This window comes from Cupressus sempervirens, chromosome 9 (genome assembly GCF_028749045.1).
Source record: "Cupressus sempervirens isolate cs-2001-9-10 chromosome 9, ASM2874904v1, whole genome shotgun sequence".
Classification (NCBI taxonomy): domain Eukaryota; kingdom Viridiplantae; phylum Streptophyta; class Pinopsida; order Cupressales; family Cupressaceae; genus Cupressus; species Cupressus sempervirens.
The window spans coordinates 592,525,870-592,548,896 of record NC_143126.1 but is presented as its reverse complement, the minus strand read 5'-3'; positions in this window follow the sequence as shown (position 1 = coordinate 592,548,896).

Below are 23,027 nucleotides of genomic sequence, written 5' to 3'. Positions count from 1 at the left end.
AGAATATTTATGCATGGAATTCTCCTATGGGATTGGTTTTATGATTCTCTGATGGTATAGAGACCAAATAGAAATTGTTGTGACTATATTCCTTGCTTGTCATGGGCTGACAGTCTAAAGAATAGACTTAGAGACCTTTGTGAGAATGCTCGAAGGTGGAGCTTTAGTGGGAAGGAAGAATTAATGGTTCCAATGAATTATCGAAAGGAAAATCCTCATGGGGTTCATTGTTATAGATCTAGAAGGCCAAACAACTTCTAGCCTAAAAGCCTAGAAACTAGAGCTCATTAGAAGAAGGCTTGAAAGTTGAGATCTTAAACCCATATTTGATATTTAGAAATGGTTTTTTATGTATTAAGAGATTCTACAATTTTTTTGGGTGGTCGTATAGAAGTTTATGGAGTTAAGTAGTATTTTGGGTAAAACAGGGCTACAGCGATTGAGCCCCTTTTAGGTCTCTTATTGCAACTTTTGGATTTGGAATATTGAGAAGAGCTAAACCAGTTAGTTGGAAAAGAAAAATTGTAGAAGGATAGAGAATGAGTTGAAAGAGTGTATGGTGACTCAAAATCCTAGAGGATGTAGGTGAAGAGAGGTGTAAGAGTGATTGTTGTTGAGTGGATGCTCTAGATTACTTGGAAGATAGGGTGAGTTGAGGGTGTGAAGTTGGTGAGTGGGATTAGGGGACCATTTCACATTTACCCTAAGCTTGAGTAGGTCTTAGGAAGGCTATTTGGTTATTCTTGGGTTTGTGTACTACTCTTACTTATATCACCTTGCCAAATACATTATGTGATAAGAAAAGTTGTAGATTTCTATCACTTAGTGATGGCAACTTGAAACCTTACAATTATTAGCAATGGCAACTTGAAACCTGTCAAACATCTACAATGGAAACTAAAACTTATCAAACATCTGTAATGGCAACATAAGCAATAGGATTTAAAAAGACAAAAATTGATGAAGTTTCAATTTTTGAAGGGCCATTGTATAATACCATTTCCTTTATAAAACATATCATAAATTTATTTAAAATCATAATCACTTGCAATATAAGATGACTCTTCAGTCCATTTTCATTTGTTCTTCCTATTCTCACAAATGTTTATGAAAGCACATACTTTAACACTTACATTAAGGCACACTAATGACATTTGTTGACAATGTTGGTATTTTCAATATTATTAATCTCTTGGCTACACATATTTCAGGATAGATGCTCATAGATTTAGTTGCTTCTATAATCAAAGTTGATATTGTTCTTCAGTTATATACTCTTTGTTTTGCCTAATGGATAGCTTGCCAACTTGTTTTCTTCATGATTTACCTAAGTTTTTATTAAATCTACATAGACTAATATAGAGCTCTTGAGCCTTTTCAAAAAAAAGAGCAAATAATTTAAGTCAAGTATAAGGAGCAAAGGTATGTCGCCTACTAGTAGTTTTTTTGCATTCAAAAAAATTGCTAAGTTTCCAAGACACTAAGTTTTATAAAGGCTTTAGAATATGTTAAGTTGTTAATGTCATATAGATACATGTGTATTTAGGAAAAAAAATATCTCCATACAATTGTGTCTATCTGGGTAATCTACATCTTGTATTATGAATACAACTTTCTCTACCTGGACAGAACATAGTCCCATCCATTACTTGTACATATAAAAAATTGTTGAATTATTGATATACATGGTCTGACTCCAGATCGATATAGATTAGGATGTAATTATTATCCTGATAATGAACTAATGACATATTATCTAACCACTAAGGATCTGAATAGTAACTTCTCTAGTAGAAGAACAAAGGAGGTTAGTTTTATGTTAAATTACTAGCTTTTGTCTAGTGCATTTTTATATTGGTTTAGTTTATAGTGGGATTTGAGGTACTTTAGATCTATCCTTACAAAGCCCAAGAGTTGGGTAACCTTTGGCATTCATTGCTAATAAAATTGTTTATCAATTATCAATCCTATCATCGTGATTATTGGCCATTTCTAAAACATAAATAATACCCATAGGCTGATATGTGCTGCAAGTAGATATTTTTAACTTTAGTTGCTAGTGATTCTAGCACTTAGGCAACTTTCAGCTTTTTTTTAAGAATCTAATCCCATTCTTAGATTCATGGGAATTTAATTCCCTAGTTTATTATGTTAGGGCTAAGACTATAAGCTATAAAAAAATATTAGCTACAAAAATGGTACCATGTTTTAAGTTTATTATCAAGTTTAGAAGTATTTTCTACTTGTCCAATAGGGTGAGTCCAATGATTCACTTCAATGTATGTGATGTGATCTAATGTTTCATTTCAAGCTTTCTCACAAATATGTAAATTTTAGACTAATTATGATCAACGTTGCTAGTAGGAAACCATTTTATGTTTGTTTTGTCCATCAAGCTAAGAGTAAGATTTGTCATCTTTCCAAACGTGCATATCATGAAATAATTGTATTTAATTTAACAATTACAATGCTGACATATCATGGAATTATTGCAAGCATTTTGGCATCACTAGGCATTTTATCAAACACTTTGTGGTAACCCAAGTTCTCTTTCCATGCTTCAAAATTTGTAGGCCACTATACTAGTGCTTAAAATCTGTATGTTTGATGAATGCCTATTTTATGTGTATCTTTCTTACTCAAATCATTAGTCATTATATTAAAAAAAAATTGTATGTCATCCTCTTCTATTCATTAACATTTTTAGGCCACTATATTAGTGCTTAAAATCCTCATGTTTGATGAATGCCCATTTTATGTGTATCTTGCTTATTTGCATCATTAGGCATTCTATCAAACAATTTTTGTAAGCCATCCTCTTCTATGCATTAACATTTTGCATGCAAGTTCTTTAATATTTGCATTATCAGGCATTCAACCAAACAGTTTGCATACTATCTATCTTTGGTTTTCTTCTCTATGTGGATGTCTTTTCTTCACAAGGGAGATATTTTGAAATCATCCAAGGCATTATATGATTTTTAGTATTTATAAAAGTTATAAAGATTGTTCCACATCAATAACAAACTATTCTACTTGGGAATCTTTGCAACAACTTGTAAAGATCTCTGAGGAGGTCAGATAGAGTTCTGGTTTGAAGGGACATGAGACCCATCATCAACCAAACATGGTCTTGTTGGATTCTATCTCCACAACAAGAATGGCTAGACTCAGATTTATGAACTGAGTATGAAGCTACTAAAAGGTGGGACCATGAGCTTATGTAGTGGCTCGACCAAGTGAGTGTTACAAGAGTGCATAAGGTAAATTGAATCTAATAGGCAAGTAATGACACATCTAGATCGTTGTCTTGGTGTTCCCTAGAAATTGCAGCAAGTAAATCCCTTAATCGAATGTACTTTAATAGGTTCTTATTTTAAATCCCTTATTAAGATGAGCTCATAGAAAATGTTTTGAAATCCTCTTGTGAGGTAGATCTTAGTAGATTTTTTTATACTTCTAACAAGGTGCAAATCACTCCTCACATGGTGAACCCTAGGAAAGGTTACTATAGCTCCTAATAAGAAAATCATTTGATATCGTAGTGAGCTTGTGGGAATCATCACCACTATGATTTTAATCTTCTAATTAAAGGTTTCCACACAAAAAATATGTTCCATTTGTGATGGTTTTGTGGATGCTTGATATCATTTTCTTTTTTACTTGCTTATATTATTTTTATTCTTTATAGTTTGAAAGTTGATATTTTAGGTTTTCATATTGGTGGTTGAATTTATAACATTACTTGTTTGTATTGATTAACTCCCCCACCCCAGCCCCCTCAACCTCTTAGTACTTAAGAATCTTAAAAAATAGTATTAGAACCCTAGTCTTGTGGTTATAAGCCTAACAACTTGAGGAAAAGATTCACATTCATGGAGAGTTATAAGTATGGGAAGAAAATTTAAAAGCCAAACATAATAATTAATGACCTACAAGAGTAGCTAATAAAATCAATTTCCATAAGGAGAGAACTCACAGACAAGTTTGAAAGTCATCACTGCATTGAACGGTTATTTGATAGTGGCATGTCTAAATATTCTAAGGAAGAAATTTTTGAATTGATGGAAAATAACTAGAGGCTTACAAAAAAAAGTTATAAATCTAAAAAAGGAGCTTTAAGGCTAGTTTTTCATAATGTGTGAAGATCTTGAAGGAAAAAGAGTAGCTTAAGATGTGAGGAAAATGATAGAAGATGGAAAAAGAGTTGGTAAGGATGCATTGAAGGAAAAGGAGGAACATAATTCTAGTGTATCTCAAGAGAAGACTATCATTCATGAGCACCTTCATGCAAAAACTATGGAGAACCAACATATAATAAGTAGAAATGAAAGAATCCAAGAGGAGAATGAGAAATTGAAGAAGGAATTGAAAACTATGAAAGTTGCAAATGAATAGCTGAAATAATATAGTGAAATCCTGCAAATGCTTGATAAATAATTGAAGAACCAAAGAAGACACTAAGACATAACCAGTCTTGGTTACATAGTCCAAGGAACATTTTTCATTGGTGAGTCATCCAAATATGAACCCAAGAAACAACATGTTCAAAAGGAAGTCACAAGAAATCTAAGTAAGAAATATAACAAGCGTACTTGTTATAACTATAGTAAGCTTAGTCATGCTACAAATATGTGTAGGAGTAAACTGATGAATAAATCTTATTCATTTAAAGTTTGTTTCTATAATTATCATACACATGGTTGTGCTTCTTATGAGTGTATATCTATACCTACCAATATATCCAATGGTGGTGGTTTTAATGGATATCTATATGCATGCAATAAATATGAACACAAAGTTGAAGAATATAGATCTAAAGTGAGAGCTCCTAAGTCACCAGTCCAACTAGCAAAATCTTATAGAATGGAGTGACAATTCAATGCTACATGTTTGATAAATAGAAACTTCAGTCATTTAGAAGTAAATTGGAGGATGGGAATCATGAGAGAAAATGTTGGACCATAGAGGTCAATTAGTATGGTTTGTTTCAAATGTCATAAAGTCAACCACCTTGCTAGAGGTTGTAGATCTAGGAATTGATCCCCTAACTAGTCAAAAGATGAAAATGAAAGAAGATAGTGAAGGTTTATGAAGTTAGAAGTGAGATAAAGAAAGAATTGGGTGAAGAAAGAGGAGCAATAGGAATAGGCGAAGTCACCTAAAGGAAAGTCTCCATTGGCTTGTGTAGAGGATTTATCTTCAAACTAAACATAGTATTTACTTAGGGGGAACACTCATTTTCAAGTCATTTACTGATCCCTTACATTTAGGAGTGGTAAGATCTATATGTACATTATAGTGTCAATTCCTATTATTTTGGAGTTTCAAAGACTTTGAAGACTTTGAGTAAATGACCACACTAGAGATTTCATAGTGTACATCTATTTGATATCAATCATAGCCATTGATGAGTATAGATTGGTGAATACTCATTAACTGTTGATAAGGTACTATTCCTACCATTGACAAAGATATTATTTTACCATTAAGTTGTGCAACATCTATTTCTCAATAATAAATAAAGGAGATAAATTTCATTCTATGCATTTACTTTCATTAGAGAATGTAAGAGATATCTTGACTAATATAGAGTGATTTTTGTGTTTAAATTGAGATCATTAAAGTAAATTTCTATCAAGTTCTCATGAACCCTGATTGGTGTATTCTGCACAATCAATTTGGTTTGTTTTTAGATCTGTGTGTCATTCTAGTTGATTCAAATGGAAAAGAATGTTGATACTCAAATGCTGGTTAACAATTCTAAGATGCCTAGACCTATTCTCAAACTCCATCCAACCAAATCTTTGGAACTCAATGTGTTAGACACCCTACCCATTATCAATATATAAGTATATGTGTCTCTAAGAAAGATTGTTGTTGAAAGTTTCAAGAGTTTCAAATAACTCTATTGCATTGGGCTTGCTTCATGTATGGTAATAAAAATATATAACCAATTACAACAATACAAGATGCTAAAATTATACCATTAAATGCATACCTCATTTCAAGAATGTTCAAGTTTTCTTTGAAGAGTATGTACCACCCGACGTGGCCCTTGATTCATCACAAGGGCCCATACGGGTGGATGGAGGAAAAGGGGGATGAACAAGAGGTAAAGGGGTCACCTATAGAGAGCAAGGAAGAATTATGGGTAGGTGCACTTGGATGGCATCACTACAACATTAACACTATATATCAATGCGTAACATGCACCCCACTTGGCCCCTACCTCGAACTATAGAAAGGGGGATGGGGGGGTGTAGCTATTCTCCTTGATCTACCCTACCTTCATATTACATAGAGATTCAAGGCCCCATTTATCATGATGAAGGAAACTAGGCAGGGAACCAATCTGCACTGGTTGGGACGAGAGGTAGTGGTTCCAAAGATCAGCTCAATGAACAAACATGCATGAACGTGGTGCCAAAATTTCTAAAAACTAATTTTCTTTATTTTACCATCCTATATTATGAAACCCAATTTGGTAGAGATTTTGACCAAATTGGAAAACCCTAATTTGGTCAAAATTTTGACCAAATTAGGCATTTAAAAAAAAAAGTATTCATAGGCCAATATTTACATTGGTCAAAAATTTAGGTAGAAAAACAAGTGCTAATGTACTAGTGCCTGTTGTACTTACCTTATCTCATGATCGTTGTTTTAGTCATCATTATTGTCTGGTGTGAGTGTTAGCCATGGACATTTTCTTTATGTGTGCTTTTGGTTGGATCATTATCTCCATCAGCATAGTGGGAGTGGACCTATGGGTTCCATATGGTTGGGAGGCATAGCTACCTATACCACTACCATTGATCGGTGTACAGAGATGGTCTATTGTCCTAGTGCGACTGTTGCCAGATGTTTTTGCTTGATACTTCAAGTTCCAAAGTATGCTTTCTTCTGATTTATGCTTTCATTAGAATGCTTGGATATCATGTTTAGATGATGTTAGTTATTTGGTTCATTCATATATGATGATGTGATTTTATTAGTTGGAATATCTATTGTTTTACTGGTTAGCAAGTTAGATTTCCTATTTGTATGATGGTTAACATATGGCTAGATGACGTGATTTTATTAGTTGGAGTATCTATTTCTTATTGGTTAGCATGTTAGATTTCATATTCTTATGATGTTATTACATTTTAGTAGTGACAGCCTCATAAGATAACTCTGACTATCTAGTTGGCAGTTTGGGATGTTACACACGGGGGATGGCTAGGACCTTTGAGGTCTCATGATGCTATTATGGTTGGGAAGAATTGCGCACTTATTTCATTGTTTTAGTTCATTGAGATGTTGCTTCTTTACACTATGATGTTGCTTTTAGTTCTTTCCCTTCACTGTTATGATAGATGGTTGATGTAGTTTCCTTCTTATAGTTATTATTTGAGTGTCTATGCCTCAATTATGGATCCAGTACTCCCTAATATGTAGGAAAATACATTTCTATCTTTTTGTTTATGTTTTCCCTAGTTATTGTCATGGTTCCTTGCCTGAGATTGTACATCCTCTCGCGAGATTGTGGAAAGTTTTTGCAAGGCCTTGTATTTCCTTGCATGGCTCCTAAAACTTCTTTGTGTGAACCTTAGCACCAGTGCAGTGCTTTTGGATGCCGAACCCAACACTTCCTTGTGTGAGATGGTGTTTCCTCATGTGGTTTAGTGTACTTTCTTGAACGAAGAGGTACTTCCTCACATGAGACTATCAGTTGTTAATTCTCTCACATGAAAAATAGAGGACATCGCCGCTATTTTTTAGAGCACACAATTTGGACTTTTGAGTACCCTTTAGGAATGCTAGTGGTTCTGTACTTTGACAGATTGGAGATTTTGTGTTCTAATGTCATCTTTGGTTTTCGTTCTTCAATTTGGTCATGTCAGTTAGGTAGTGGCATTTGGAGATCTGTTGGTTGTTGGGATTGTTGGTTAAGTCTTCTATTGTGATCTTTGTGATCCCTGTATGATGTTGTCATGTGCATTCGTACTTGTAAAAAACATTATCTTGGCTTGAATTGAATCCTTGTTCCAAGGATCCCCTAGCGAGGCATTACATAGGGCACCAAATTTATATTGGCCACCTTCACATACAAGTCTGGGACCAAGCACATCTTAAAGTACATAATCCATACTTGGATTTCATTAGAGGCCATCGAATTTCCATGGTGAAATCCTAAGACATGGCAATTTTTTTGTGAAACCCTAGGTATGACAAGATTTCTAAACAACTTCTACACAAATGTAGATATCTTGAGTTAGGAGATTGATCAAGACTTCAAACCAAGTGCATTGAAAAGATGATTCATCCACCTTTTTGAAATGTAGGTTAGACACCATGGTGGGTCCATATAATTTTGTACACATTGTTACAACATTAATTTGGTAGGAAATCTGAGTTATTTCTATTGATTTGAAAGCAAAAGTACATGATTGTACCTACCACCTACCTAAAAGAGCTTATGTAGGCCTCCCCAATGGTCATAAAAACATTTAAACCTATTTTTGGCCATTGGGAATCAAAATACAAGTTTTTTCAATTATTGCTTAAAAGTTGTTTGACAACTTTTGAGCAATTTTTGCATTTTATGCAAGTTGGGATAGGCTGTCTAGATTGAAGGATCTACCTTTTGATTAGGAATTCATTGTTAAGGGGGTTGGTTGTGATAATCTAGCATCCTCTTTGAGCACTTGTAATTGGTGCTTAACACATTTGGGTAGATTAAAAATAAACTTTTGTTTGGCATATCTTCAGTGAAGGGGATCTAAGGACTAGTTACTCACCAAAGGACTATCCCACCATGCTCCATTGCATCATTTTTGTGTTTGGATATGTTCTAACTTATGTCAAAACTTTGTAATAGGATCACCTTTCAAGGTACTTGAAATATAGATCTATTTTTACACTTCCTCTTATTTGCATTTGAGTTGTAAGTTAAAATTATTTCTTATTCTCTTTTCCCTATTGATTCTAATATTGATTGTCATACTTCTACTAACCCAACTATTGTGATGCTTCAGGGATTATGGTGCAGGGTTTGTGTCACAAGGCACGCTACCAATTGTTTAGTATTGTCATCATTGTCTAGATCTTTAGTTAATAGGAAAATGTTTATTTGTGTTAATAAATTCATGCCTTAATGCCTCAGTTCAAAATCACAATTGAGGATAACTACTAATGTCATTCCACAATAAAATTAGATTTGTTATACTGACTTGTTTAAGATTTCATTGTCACTACAGGTCAAAATAACATGTCCATGAACAAACATAGCCCATGAAAACCTTCAATGTTTATGCTATCAGAATTAATCATTCTTCTATACACTATACATAGAAAGAACAAATGACATTTTTCTATGGCTATGATGCAACTTGATAACATATCTTCCACCACTTACATAAGATAGGGAGTTAGCTCTACGAGAGCACTTTTTTTAGTGTAAACTATTGTGATTTGTGGTCATTAGAAACATGATTATTTATTATGATGAAATGACATATTTTTTATGGATTAGATAGGAAATATCATTGTAGTTTTTTTTAACAATAGTGATTTTATTGAAGAAAAAAAAATTGTATGGATTTATAGAGTGTATAATTTTTTTGGGAGAGTGAAAGGTTTCACCTTTGATTTTTACTAAATGTATGTTATATTTTTATGTTAGAATATTGCGAGGTTTTCTATTGTTTGTAATTTTTTTTTAATGCAAAATGTTGTGATTTGTGATGATTAGGACGATGTAGCATTTGAAATATGAAATGACCTAATTCTTATGGATTTAAATAGGAAAGATCATTGCATTTTTTTGAAAATGATATTGCTAGCTTGTCAAAGTATTTTTTTCTTTATAGGCTTATTAAATTTAAGATTCAATATTCTTTTACTATCCTTTTTAATTCTATATGATTCATTTTTTGTGAATATTATAGAATTAAACAACTTCTTTATTTCGTTATCTTTTGAGTTGTATTGTGTGAAGTAGTTGTTTACCTTTTTTCTTATAGGTCAATTGATTTATTGTTATTATTCAACTATTTTTAAAACCGTGTGATGAGTTGGCATGAGAGAGTGTTTTGTGACATGGATCATGTAACTTTTTTAGGAAGTGATATGTATTTGTGGTGTGTAATATTAGGTCAAAGAGAGTAGAAATCTAAGTTAAAAATATTATTTTTATGATAAAAGGAGAATTTAAATTATTATTAATATAATTGTGATTATTAGATACACCATGAAAGAGTTATGTACACACATTGAATGATAACAGATTTGTGAATACAAAATAAATTAAATTCCTTTGAATTCCAATCACACATTAAAATTAAGCATGAACATTAAAATTTAGCATGATTTACAAACAATAAATATCATAATATAAGAATTCATTAATCATATACTTTGGTAGTAAAAATTATACAAAAAACATTATCAATAGTCAGTGAAAATTGCAAACAATCTACAAAATTAATTATCATCATATCAAAGTCTATACATGACAAAGAAGAAAAACTTGAATATTTATTTATCTTTTGCTCAATACTTGTAAAATGAGATAGAGGCCATTATAAATTCTACATAGAATATATCATACTTTTAAATTGAAAATCGTGAGTCAAGTTTAATAATAACATTACTCGAATAAGCACATTAAAATGATAATCATATAAAAAAATAGTTATCTTAGAAGATTCAAATCTCACTAAAAATAGGATAAGTGAAGATGGTAAATCACAATAGATTTTGTTTGATGATTTATTTTACATAACATAAAATAATAAAAATTATAATCTTGATTCGAGTAGATTGTGGATGGATAAATAACATAGATATTGGTAGTTTGTTGCATCCATCTGTATGGTTTTAGTAAATTAAAGCTACTTGGTTGAGCACCTTTTTTTCCATCTGGTAAGAAAGTGCAAGAGCCAACTCATTTTTTGGATATAATAATAATAATTTTTTTTTAATTTATGTTAAAAAGAATTAATTTAGTATATTTTTCAGATCTACAAGTATTGACAATAAGATTAGAGTATGAGAGTTGAAATTTTATAAGAATTTGTGGATGAATGTCATTGTTGATTTGAGAATGAACATTGATTGTGACTGTTACAAGTATGATTGCATAAGTAGTTGTGTATATTATAGGATTTTTGGTTGATATTATTTAATAAGATTAATTAGAAAAAATAAGGTGCATTAAGTAGGTAGAGGTTGAAACACTAATCATAGAAGGAAACAAAGTAAGATAAGCCAATTCAGGTATATTTCTAGATAAACAATCATATACAAATAAGAGTAATCTATGATAGTTTAAAGTAATGTTGTTAACATTTAGTAAATTTTGTGGATGAATGTCATTTTTTATTTCAGACCCAACATTAGACATGATTATTACAAGTATGTTTTCATTAGTAGTTGTGTATATTATACAATTGCTAATTGATATTAAAAGAAAATAATTCTTACAAAGAACTATTGCAATTCATTGAATGTTAGAATTTGAAGGTGCATTGATTTTCCTTTAGATAGTTATGTGCACTTTTAATAATTATTTTCTCCTTGCAAAGCTAAGAACAAGAACTAAACAAGAATATGTGCAAGAAAAAGGTAATCAATAAATAGGTATGGATGTTCATTGGGGTGATATCAATTCCAACTTGAAGTTGTTTATAATCCATGGGCATCCTTGAATGGCCAACTCAAAAACTTTGAAACTGATGATTGGGTAACTCCTTGAAAATTTTGAATTTAACAATCTAGACTTATGTACATCAATTTGTTAGACAAAAGGAAGCATAAGAGCCAACTAAATTTTTCATTGATGTGGAAACTATACACGAAATATTCACGTATTCATGAAACCTTAATGCGAAGTGCAGATATAATGACAATGAACTAAACTAAACCCAAGAAATCATTGTCAAAATGCAAACTCTACGAACATCCCATGTTTCCCTAACTACAATGCTCTTAGACCAACATCTTAGTGATAGTTATAGAATCAAAGTATGCTTAAAATTTAGATCTACTAGTATGTATACAAGATCTAAGATGAAAATATAGATTATATGAGAGTAATAACTCTTAGAATACTATCAAAATGGACAAGCAATGAGCTAAACATGTGTTAAGATGATACTAAATAACATGAAAATTAAGCTAAAATTCTATCAAAATGACATAAACTTGCTAGAATAACAATGCTAATATGCTCAATATGACAATTCTAAATATGCCTATAATGCAGATGCCTAAAACTTAGGTTCTTTTGCTCTTGAATTCTCCTTCTATTTATAGGATTTTAGAAGGGGTTGGAGTAAGAATTTGGGTTTTACCTTTGATTGGTGGATATCGGTGAAATTGAAAATGTCTCATAAGAGACAAGAGGAGTCGTCCAAAAGTCTTCATTTTGAGGATAAATGTGGATTTTTTTTTCAGTTAAAATTTCTCATAAGAGACAAGAGGAGGAGTCCAAAAGTCTTGATTTTGAAGATAAATATGGATTTTTTTTCAATTCTTTATAATATAAAAGGAGGATTTTCACTTTTGTGAGGATAAATGGATTTATTGATAAAATAAAAGTTCCATTTATTTTCAGAAGTTTGTCTTTTCCTTTTCCCTTTTGAATTTCATTTTATGATTTTGAATTGTTTTTCTCCTCTTTTTGAAGTTGATTTAGGTCTTATTAATTTGATAGATGATTTAATCAATTAATGACCCGATGTAATCCTTAATTTGAAAGTCTATTATTTTCCTCTGATTTCCTCCTTAATTTGCATTGATTGGCTGAAGTTGTGGTGTTTTAAGTCTTTGCCAAATTTTGGGTGTCTACAAATGCCCCTCTTTGAGTTGATATGGAAAGCATATTAGTTTAAAGATTGTCAGATTTTTTGGTTTTAGGTCCAATTATGATAACTAAATGTCTGGTTGATGATGTTTGATTGATTTGTTACTGATATGATACTGAATTGTTGATGATGATTTGATGTTGCAATGTTTTAAAATCCCTCATTTAGGGTGTCTTGATAGAATGCCCTGGTTTGATTTGATGTTAAAGTTTTGGCTGGGTTTTAGACTTTGATTTTTTTTAGCTACACTGCCCCCTCAGAAATGAAATTGGAAAAAAAAATGAATGTGCAAAAATTAAGCAGGCTCCTATTTTATTTATGAAATGTGTGATAATTGATAGATACAAATGATAAGTTGGTTGAATATAAGACCCAATTTGTGAAAGTGAGCAAAAAGGGTCCAATGTTGGGTAAATAGAGTAAAAAAGGGATATAAATGCCCCTAAGGAGGGTTAAATAGGCCAAAAGGTCTTTTACCCTTGTCATTTGCACACTCTCTTTTGACATTTGGCAATTTGGAGCTCTAAACCAACGAGGATGGTGGTTCCTTTATGAGAGCATAGATTTGAGAGGGGTCACAGGTACGAGTGTCCAATAGACTACGATGCCCTAGTAAGTCATTGAGATCCTCCATGTTTAATATTTTTTTCTATGTACCTAATTTTTTTGAATTTTGCATGAATTTTTGTGGTAGATATGATAGTTTAGGTATTTTAGTGCATTTTTCTCTTCTTGCAGTACATTTGAATTCTTTTAGTGCATTCACACAATAGTTTAGCACATTTGAGGGATAGTTTAGCACATTCAAAAACCTAGCATTGGACTCAAAGTAGCGCATATAGTAAAAAAGTAGTGCATGTAATGTTTTGCATAACACATTTGACCATTTTAGTGCATATGCTAGATCTTATAGTACATATGTATGATGTTTTGATGCTTTTGTGACAAATAGTGGGTATGCACTATGAAATAGTGCAAATGATTATTTCGATAGCGCTAATGAATGTTATAGCACATATGATATGGGAAATAGTGCTTTTAAATGTTTGAATAGTGCATATGTCTATTTTAGCACATCCGATTAATCAGGTAGTGCATATGTCTTGGGAAAGAGCACAAGTGAACATTGAGGAGTAGAAATAGATTGCAAAGCTTGAAGTAAGTGTAAGATAAAGCAAAAGGCTAGATGCAAGGTCTTTTAGCCAAGGATTCATCATAGTGGCAATCAAGCAGTCAGGAAGTAATGTCTTAGGATGAGTCTAATAAAGAGATAAAGAATGATGTCCCCACTTAGGATATAGAGTCGGGAAAACAAACAAGTCTAACACAAGATAGAGAAGGATGAGGAACAGGTCCAAGATAGAACTATTAGCTAATGAGCTAGAGATTGGTAGTAGACAGATGTATGATGATCACTTGGGATGAAAACTGACATTATTTTGTGTTTGTTTGATGCAAAAAAGTACGTGGGTGCAAGCTCATGGAGCAAGGATTGTATCTATGGCCCCTAGAGGTAGTAGGTAGATTGTTGGTCATAGATTTCTAGGTGATAGATATATATGGGTTCACATATTTACTACAAATGCCCCAGTTCTGAGTGAACAGAGGGCTATTGATAGCTATGGCTGAGCGATGGCATTCAGACCACAACACATTTCCTTTGCCTATGGGTGAGATGACTTTGATGTTAGAGGATGTGTATTGACTATTGCAGATCCTAATAGTGGGAGATTTAGTGTACTATGATCAAATTGCAGATGATATTACCTTCAGAGATTTGTTTGGAGCTGACAGTGTATCATGGTTCAAGATGTTGTAATATGAGCCATTGTCAGCAATTTTGGTAGGATTGATAGGAGGGTTTTTGTTGCTAGACTAACAAGGGTGGGGATGTCCAATTGGATGGGGCTAGTTGATACAATATATGATCGATTAACCATGGAGATTTACATGGGGCAACTATATTTTGGCCCACTTATATCATGACTTACATCAAGTTGTATATTTTAGAGCTTCATCACTATTAATAGGTGTGATATTGTTACAGTTATGGACATGGGAGCATCTACCCATTACTCAACCTACATGTGTTGCAACAACATCTATAGGATATGCCTTATATATACTTATTCTAGTGTGATCATGTAGCCCCATTTGGGCAAGACAGAGTATTGGTGGCAGATTTTGGATGACATTGATGAGGTTTTATAGAGACTGTATAGGTTTACTGAGCCATGGGCTGAGGACAATGAGGAGATGATATATTTATTTGGTCTAAGATATTTACTTGGCTGAGTGTCCATAGTGATAGAGAGATTTTGTTTTAGGCAGGTTGTGAGACAGTTTGGTTGGTGACAGGGCATGCCATAGGGGTTGGCACATTATGCTCAGGTTCAATCAAAGAGGGCAGTGTGGGGGTTGACCTTGGGGTATGAGGCTTTCCTGGAGGCCTTTTTGTAGATGATAGATATACCATGGCCATGGGCATTTTGAAACAGAGAGGCAGATGTAAGGATGGAGGGGGATTATGCATGATGGTTTTGTGATCATCCATTCCTGAGGTACACTGATCTAGTAGAGCCTATTCTAGGTATTGATGAGCTATCGAGTGGGGGAGAGGATGTAGATGATGAGGGTGGTCTAGGGAGAGGCAAAGGGAGATAGTGGGTTAGAAGGAGAGCAAGAGGCGTGGTTAGAGCACAAGGGAGATATAGAGGGAGAGGCCAAGTAGCCAAGGTACTACCACAGAGGGTTGTGGCACAAGGTCTAGTGAAATGACTAGGAGATGTAGGTGCAAGGATAGTTGGAGGGATCCAAGGCCATGAAGGTGCGAGGGTGAGGGGTGGTGGTGTGGGAGCTAATCGGCGGGATAGAGATGTTGGGAAGGGTAGGGTAGAGTAGGTGAGGGCCAAGTTGCTTGATGATATATAATTTATCTGACAATAGAGGCTGTAGGTACAGGCTTCAATCAAAGATCCATAGGATGTACGAAAACAAGGGCAATAGGCACTGCCAGATGCGTAGCTACTACTAGAGAGGCTAGGAGGATCTATTCATTTAGAGGCTCGAACGAGTGCCATGGAGACTTAGATGGGTGAGCTAACAAGTATGCTACATGCATTTATAGCATTGATGATACCGAGGCCACCACTGCCACCAAGGATAGAAAGGGCGTTGACTAGTCAGATGACTATTGTTGGAGGTGTTGCAATGATGACAAATGTGACTAAGTAGGCATCATGAGAGGAGAAGAGTGCCCTCGATGAGTAGGGACCTTTAGGTCAACCACCTACACATGGATGAGTGTACATTATGTGTTATGGAATTACTCATCATTATGTATTATTATTCATGTGATGTTCAGTTGATATTCATGCAGATGTGCATGTTATTTGATCATTTGGATGTTCCTGTTGATGCAGTCCATCTTATATTCATGTTGATTTGATCCTTTTGATATATTGTGTGATCTTTTTCTTTATGAGATATCAGAGCTTATTGATGTGAAGACCTGTATGCTTTTTATATCATGGACTCATGTATGCATGTGATGGTTTGATGTGATGGATATAGTTGTACTAGATAGTGATATATATATATGTGTGTGTGTGTGTGTGTGTGTGTGTGTGTGTGTGTGTGTGTGAATAATTAGTGTAGCATGATCTGTTTAAAATGAATAGAGGAATGAAATGAAATAAGATGTGGTAAAATGAAATTTGATATAATGCAATGTGAGGTAATAGGATGAAATGGAATGAGATGAAATTTGATGTAATAATATGAAATATAATGAAATGAATTTTGATGTAATAATATGAAATATAATGAAATGAAATTTAACGTAATGAACTGTGACGAAATGAGTTGTAATGTGATTAAATGAAATGAAAGGTGGTATGTAAGCAAATGAGATTGGGCGTAATGAAATTTGATATAATGAAATTTGATATAATGAATTATGATAAATGAAATGTAATGTAAGGAAATGAAATGAAATGAAATGTGATAAAATGAAAGGGAATGAAATGAAATGAGAGGGAATGAAATGTGAAAAAAAATGGAATATAATGAAATGAAATGTGATAAAATGAAGTGATAAAATGGAAAGAAATGAAATGAAATGGAATGGAGTGGAATAAAATGGAATGGGAATGAAATGAAATGGAAATGAAATATGAAATTTGTAAATGAATGAAAATGTGATGAAATGGAATGGAATGAATAATGGAAAGAAATGACATGAGAATGAAATGAAATGGAAATGTGATAAAATGAAATGGAAGAAAATATGATAAAATGGAAAGCAATGATAGGAAATAGAAATGTGATAAAAAGAAATGGAAGAGAATATGATAAAATGGAAAGAAATAATAGGAAATGGAATTGTGATAAAAAGAAATGGAATGAAATGGAATGGGAGGGAACAAAATGAAGAGGAAATTAAATATGAAATTTTTAAATGAATGGAAATGTGAGAAAATGGAATGAAATAGGGGAAATGAAATATAATGAAATGAAATGCACTGTGGGATGCAATGAAATGAAATTGGATGTAATGAATTGTGATGAGCAAAAGAAGAGGGGATGAAATGAAATGTGATGAAATGAAATTGTTTGAGATTCAAAAGCCACATAATGCAGTAAATGATGTGGTGTGATGAGGAATGAAATTTGATAAAAGGAAATAGTGAGTAGAATTGTTTCAAATTCAAAAGCCACATAATGCAATAGGTGGAATAGATGATATGCAAGAATGAAGTGTGATGCAAGGTAGTAGTGTTATGATGAGACCGAGTCCACAATAGTAGTGTTAACCATTACACTAGTATGTTGGGTGGTGACTTGTTGTTGAATAACCTTACTCGTTGTTTGTAGCCCTTTTGTTGCTCGTTATTTGTAGCCTTGTTGTTGAGCACTATTGATGAGATCTATGTGTATGTTATCCTAATTTATGTGCCAATCGTGTGTTCGCAAGAGACCCAAGATGAAAATGCAAACTAAATGAATGCAATTAATTGTCACTTTTATTATAAAGAGATGTAAATTAACTATCATCATAGAGCATTTAATAAAAAATGACCAAGTACAACCACCACTAGCTCAGCTATGGTGATATGAATACTGTGTCACGTCGAGAAGTACCACCAATCATGGATAATGTACATGAAAATTATGATAATTTATTGAAAAGAAAATGTTATAGCTGCAGTAAATAAAAACAAACATGAAAACAATCAAATGTTAGATAAAGTCCTCACCTAAGATATCATAAAAAATTGGTCAAGGTACACATGGCTTTCCAAATGAGAGGAGGCACTTACAAGTGGACACAAATAATGCATGAAATCAGAGGATCACTGGAATTGAACAGTGAAAAATCAAAGGCAAATAAAGTATCATGATTTCATCCTCGAACCTCTAGTCAATTACATCATCGAGGTACTAGAAGTGCATAACAATAGAAAAACTAGTAATTGTGAACTAGTAGTTCCAACAGTTGTGTGCAGTAGTGTAAAATTTGTTCAAACTATGGATAAAGTGGTTGTAATGGTTGGGAAAAAAATTATGAGATGTGTCAGTGGAAATTAGTAGTAGAATGCATGGAATGTGTGTTGGTAGAGAAGGTCAGCATACATTTTTCAATGGTAATTATGGCACGAGAATGGCAGAAGTGTACCCAGTACAAGTGGGGCAGGAAGTGAATGCATGGTAAGGTCAATAAAGAATGAGTCTAAGTGAGTGATAGCCATAAATAGGTGGATAGCATGAGAATGGAATGAAGCAAGGTGAAGAGTAAAATGTGGTCGTCAGATTGATTAAGAAGCCTATGGCAACATGTAAGTGAAAGCATGTCGGGCTCAGTAGATCAATCATAGTAGAAGGGTGATGCTAGCTAGGGAAGGTGGATTAGACAAGGGTGAAGAGAAAAGTGCATTTGACAAACCTCTAAGGAGCTGGTGTATCAACCCAAACTATAAGGTGAATCAAGTTAGGTAGGATGGGGTTGGCACAACCTAAAGATGTAGGGATTAGGGCAGAAGAAATGCCCTTATTAGTGTTAATGATGTTGTCGAGGACTGCAGCACAACATGCATTGCAAGTGGTATTGGATGATAATGAGTTGATGATATAGGCAGAGAATAGTTTACTTGAGATGAAAAAGAGTATTTCTGGAGTGGAGGAGGAGGTGGGAGAGATAAAATCTCTTGAAAAGTTCATAGAAAAAGCCCTAAGGGATGTGGGAGATATTAGTGTGGATGAGGGGATGAGTGGAGTAGGTCAGTTGATTAGCCCCTAAATTCTAGGACAAGGATCAACGGAAGGGGAAGCAAGTAGTGTAAAAATTGAGGAATTGTGACTGGAGGTGGGGGTTGGAGATCAATCTTCAAGTGACATAAAGAATTATGAAGAATGTTGGCTACAAAGAGAGTCCAAGTAGAGAATGCCAAACATGAAGTTGAGTTTTTGCTAGGATTGATCGAGAAGGTGTAGGAAGATGGAGTGCAAACATAGGCAAGACGGCTCCAAGTGGTGGTGAATATGGAGCAGGTGCAGGTGCAATCACTAGAAGTAGAACTGTGTGTGGAGCAATTGTGTTCAGAAGGGAATGATGTAGGGATGTGGATGGAGTGGTCGTGAGCTCAGAGATTACAAGAATCCTTAAAAATGGTGCAAATGGGATTGGAAAGCATGTAAAATGAGCTGGTGTTATTGTAGTCACAATTTGAGTTGTTCAGGGAGGCGATTGCAAAATTGAACTCTCTATCATTGAAAATGTAGGAATGGTTAGCATTGAGTGAGTTGAAGGTGAGACAGTTGTAGCAGTAGTTGGGTGAGACAAAAGTGGACATGGAGCATTGGAAAATGGCAACTAATCAAATGTAGCAGGAGTAGGATGTGGCCCAATGAGTGATCACTGTACTAGGAAGGAACAAGTTGGTGGAGAATGTGTTCATGGATATGCAACAGATGGTGAAGGTACATTGGGAAACTAACTATTATATGGGACTTTATCACCAGGTGTTCCTGAATGAGAACCAGTGGGAGACATAGTTTGTGGATAGAGAATTTGTACAACTATTAAATGCATAGTTGCGTGGTGGTAGGTTTTTGATTCCCATGGATGTGGTGTGCATACATAGAGGATTGATGTCAAGGGCTTCTTCTTTAGGAGCTGGGTATAAAGAAACACCATTGATTGGACACCCTATCTTGCCATCTCCCCCAAGGAGGCCAAAATAAATGATCTGTCAGAGGATATTTGAATGTAATGTTGTTGTTGTCGTCATGATAGAATAAACATTGTGTTTGTTTTTGTGGCAAGTCGAAGGAAAACTGGTGGAAATGTTGATGTGTCAGATGAACATTATCGTGTTTGGTTTTGATATTTTTGGAATGTATTTGGATGTCTTTAGCATTTTTAGGAATTTGTGGATGTTTTTAGATTTTTTAGGAATATTCAAATGTTTTTGGAATTTTTGGGAATATTCAAATGTTTTTGGAATTTTTAGAAAAAGTGTCAATCTTCATAAAAGTGGAGTCAATACGATCTGTGGAGGAGGACTACCTTCACTTGTATGTGGGGAACTGAATGTATGTGTGAGCTTCCAATGAAAGATGAGTACACATTTTTGTAACGGTTGGAGAGCCATGACATTTAATGGTGGAAAAAGAAAGAAGTGCTAAACAACAAATTGTGAGGCACAAGTCTGTATATATTGCTAGGCTTTACAAACAAGCATAAGGCCAAAGTTAGGATTTTCACTAGGTGTGTACTGAGATGGATGCTCATGAGGATTGTGAAAAGGTGTTGGATCCTATAGGAGGCTTTGATGGCCAAAAGAGGCCAAGAAGGGCATTGAAAAAGGCACTTGGGTGTTTGCAAAGGATGTTTGGGCACTAAAAAAGGCACCTGGGGCCTGAAAAAGGTGCTTGAGGGCCTAAGAAGTCATTATGGGTGCTTGGAAAGGCCAAAAAAGGCCCTTGAAAAATGTGTTTGGGCCTAAAAAGGCTTTTTTGGGGCTTGAAAAGGCTAAAATAGGGCCTTGAAAAAGGCTTTTGAGCCTAAAGAGGCACTTTGGGGGCTTGGAAAAGGTGTTTGGGCCCAAAGAAATGCTTCAAGGCCTCAAAACATGCCTAAGGGGTCTAAAAAAGTCACTTGGGTCAAAAAAAGGTGCCTTGGAATCCTGAATAGGCACTTAAGGGGCCGAAAAGGGTGAAATAGGGCTATGAAAAAGGTGTTTTGTCTTGAAAAGGGTGTTAAGGGGCCTAAAAAGGTGCTTTGGCTTAAAAAGGCAATTAAGTGGCCTAAAAAGGTGCTCTAGCTTAAAAAGGCTTTTAGAGGTCTTGAAAAAGGCACTTTGGCTTAAAAAAGACATTTGAGAGCCAAAAAAGGTGCCTTAGAGTGCAAAAGGAGGGGAGATCGTGGTGATCTCTCAAACTTATGCTTACTTATTCTGTGTCCCCTATTAGGTAATGATGAAATAGTTTGATGGCTATCTGGGCTTTTCAGGATATCATTGATATATTTGTTGAAGTGATCTCAATCAATCGTGGCCACTACAACATAAATAAGACTAATAATCCATTGAGAATTGTTGTTCTTGGCTAGGGGAAAGAAAAGGTACTCTATCAGATCCTCTTCGCTATTCGCATTGTGCTAGATTTTCCAAAGCCCAGCGAGATGGTTCAGGACATAACTACGCTACTTCTTAATGTCGTTGATGCACTTTTCTTTTCTTTTTGGTTTTTTCAAATTTAATGAAGCCATAAAATATTTAAATATTTTTCAATATAGTGGGCCTCACCATTGGTTTCATATAAAATCAGTCGAGGTACACAAACCTGTCCCGAAGGAGCAACAATTATAGATGGACACTAGTTCGACATGAAACCAATAGATCATTAGTTTGAAAATTGCATCAATAATTTATGTATATTTGAATAGCTTATTTGAGTTGAAACAAAGCATGTTTGACTAGAATTTTGGGTTGTTAAGTTTTTGGATTTTTTTAGCTATTTTTGGCAATATTACCCCCTTTGGAATGTTTTTGGCAATTTTTGACAATTTTAAATTTTTTTTGATAATTTTTGATAATTTTTGAATTTTTTTGATAACTTTTGATGATTTTTGACTTTTTTGATAATTTTTGAAGATTTTTGAATTTTTTTTTAATAATTTTTGATGATTTTTGAATTTTTTGAATTTTTTTGATAATTTTTGAGTTTTTTGACAATTTTTGACAATTTTTTGATTTTTTTGACAAATTTTAATAATTGTTGATTTTTTTGGATAATTTTTGAATTTTTTGATAATTTTTGACAATTTTTGATGATATTTTTTGTTGATAATTTTTGACAATTTTCCAACTGGTGGGGGTGAAGCGAGGATGTGAGTGAGATTTGTTGGACTGTGGAGATAGCTATAGGACCATGTGGAGGCACCTAAAGAGTCAAGAAGACCAAAGTGGGTTGAAAGGGCTAAGAGTGGGCTTAGGAAGCTATATTGGAGACGATGAAGGCAAAAAGAATCTTTGAAATAGCAAAAGGATTGAATAAAAAGCTAAAATGGTTATTGGGAATTATTGGCCATGGAAGATAGCTGAGAGGTGTACTAATTTTCCTACAATTCATGTCTATGGTATCTCAATACATGATCTAACTCCATGTTTCTCCTGATCTATTGTGCTTCCCTTTGGTGCTATTATACTGACTATCTCTACTGCTATGAACTATGTCTAATGCCAAGAAACCACTGAACTGGAACCCACAAGTGTTTCTCAATTGGGTATGTGTGAAATTAACTCAATTGTGCTAGGTAAGCCACAAACAAGCAAAATTTGTCTCTACGAAAGTTGCTTGAGTTCTATCTTGAGTGTCTTTCGGCATTGAAGGACTTGTGTTGTTTAGGGAAGTCCAAAGGTGCTATCTCTTGCTCCTTTTGAAACCAAAAGTGGCATTTCTCACCATTTTTTTTGGTAATTTTATGACACTTTTTGATTTTTTTTGGTATTTTTGGGGATGATATGTTTCCTCAAAGTCTTAGACATAGAACCTTTTGAGATGGATGCTGTTGATGGGTACTGCTAGGTTTGCACCATCACAATCCGTAAGTCTATAAGTACCACTCCCAAAAGACTTTGTGATAATGTAAAGACTATTGATCTCAGATTGGTT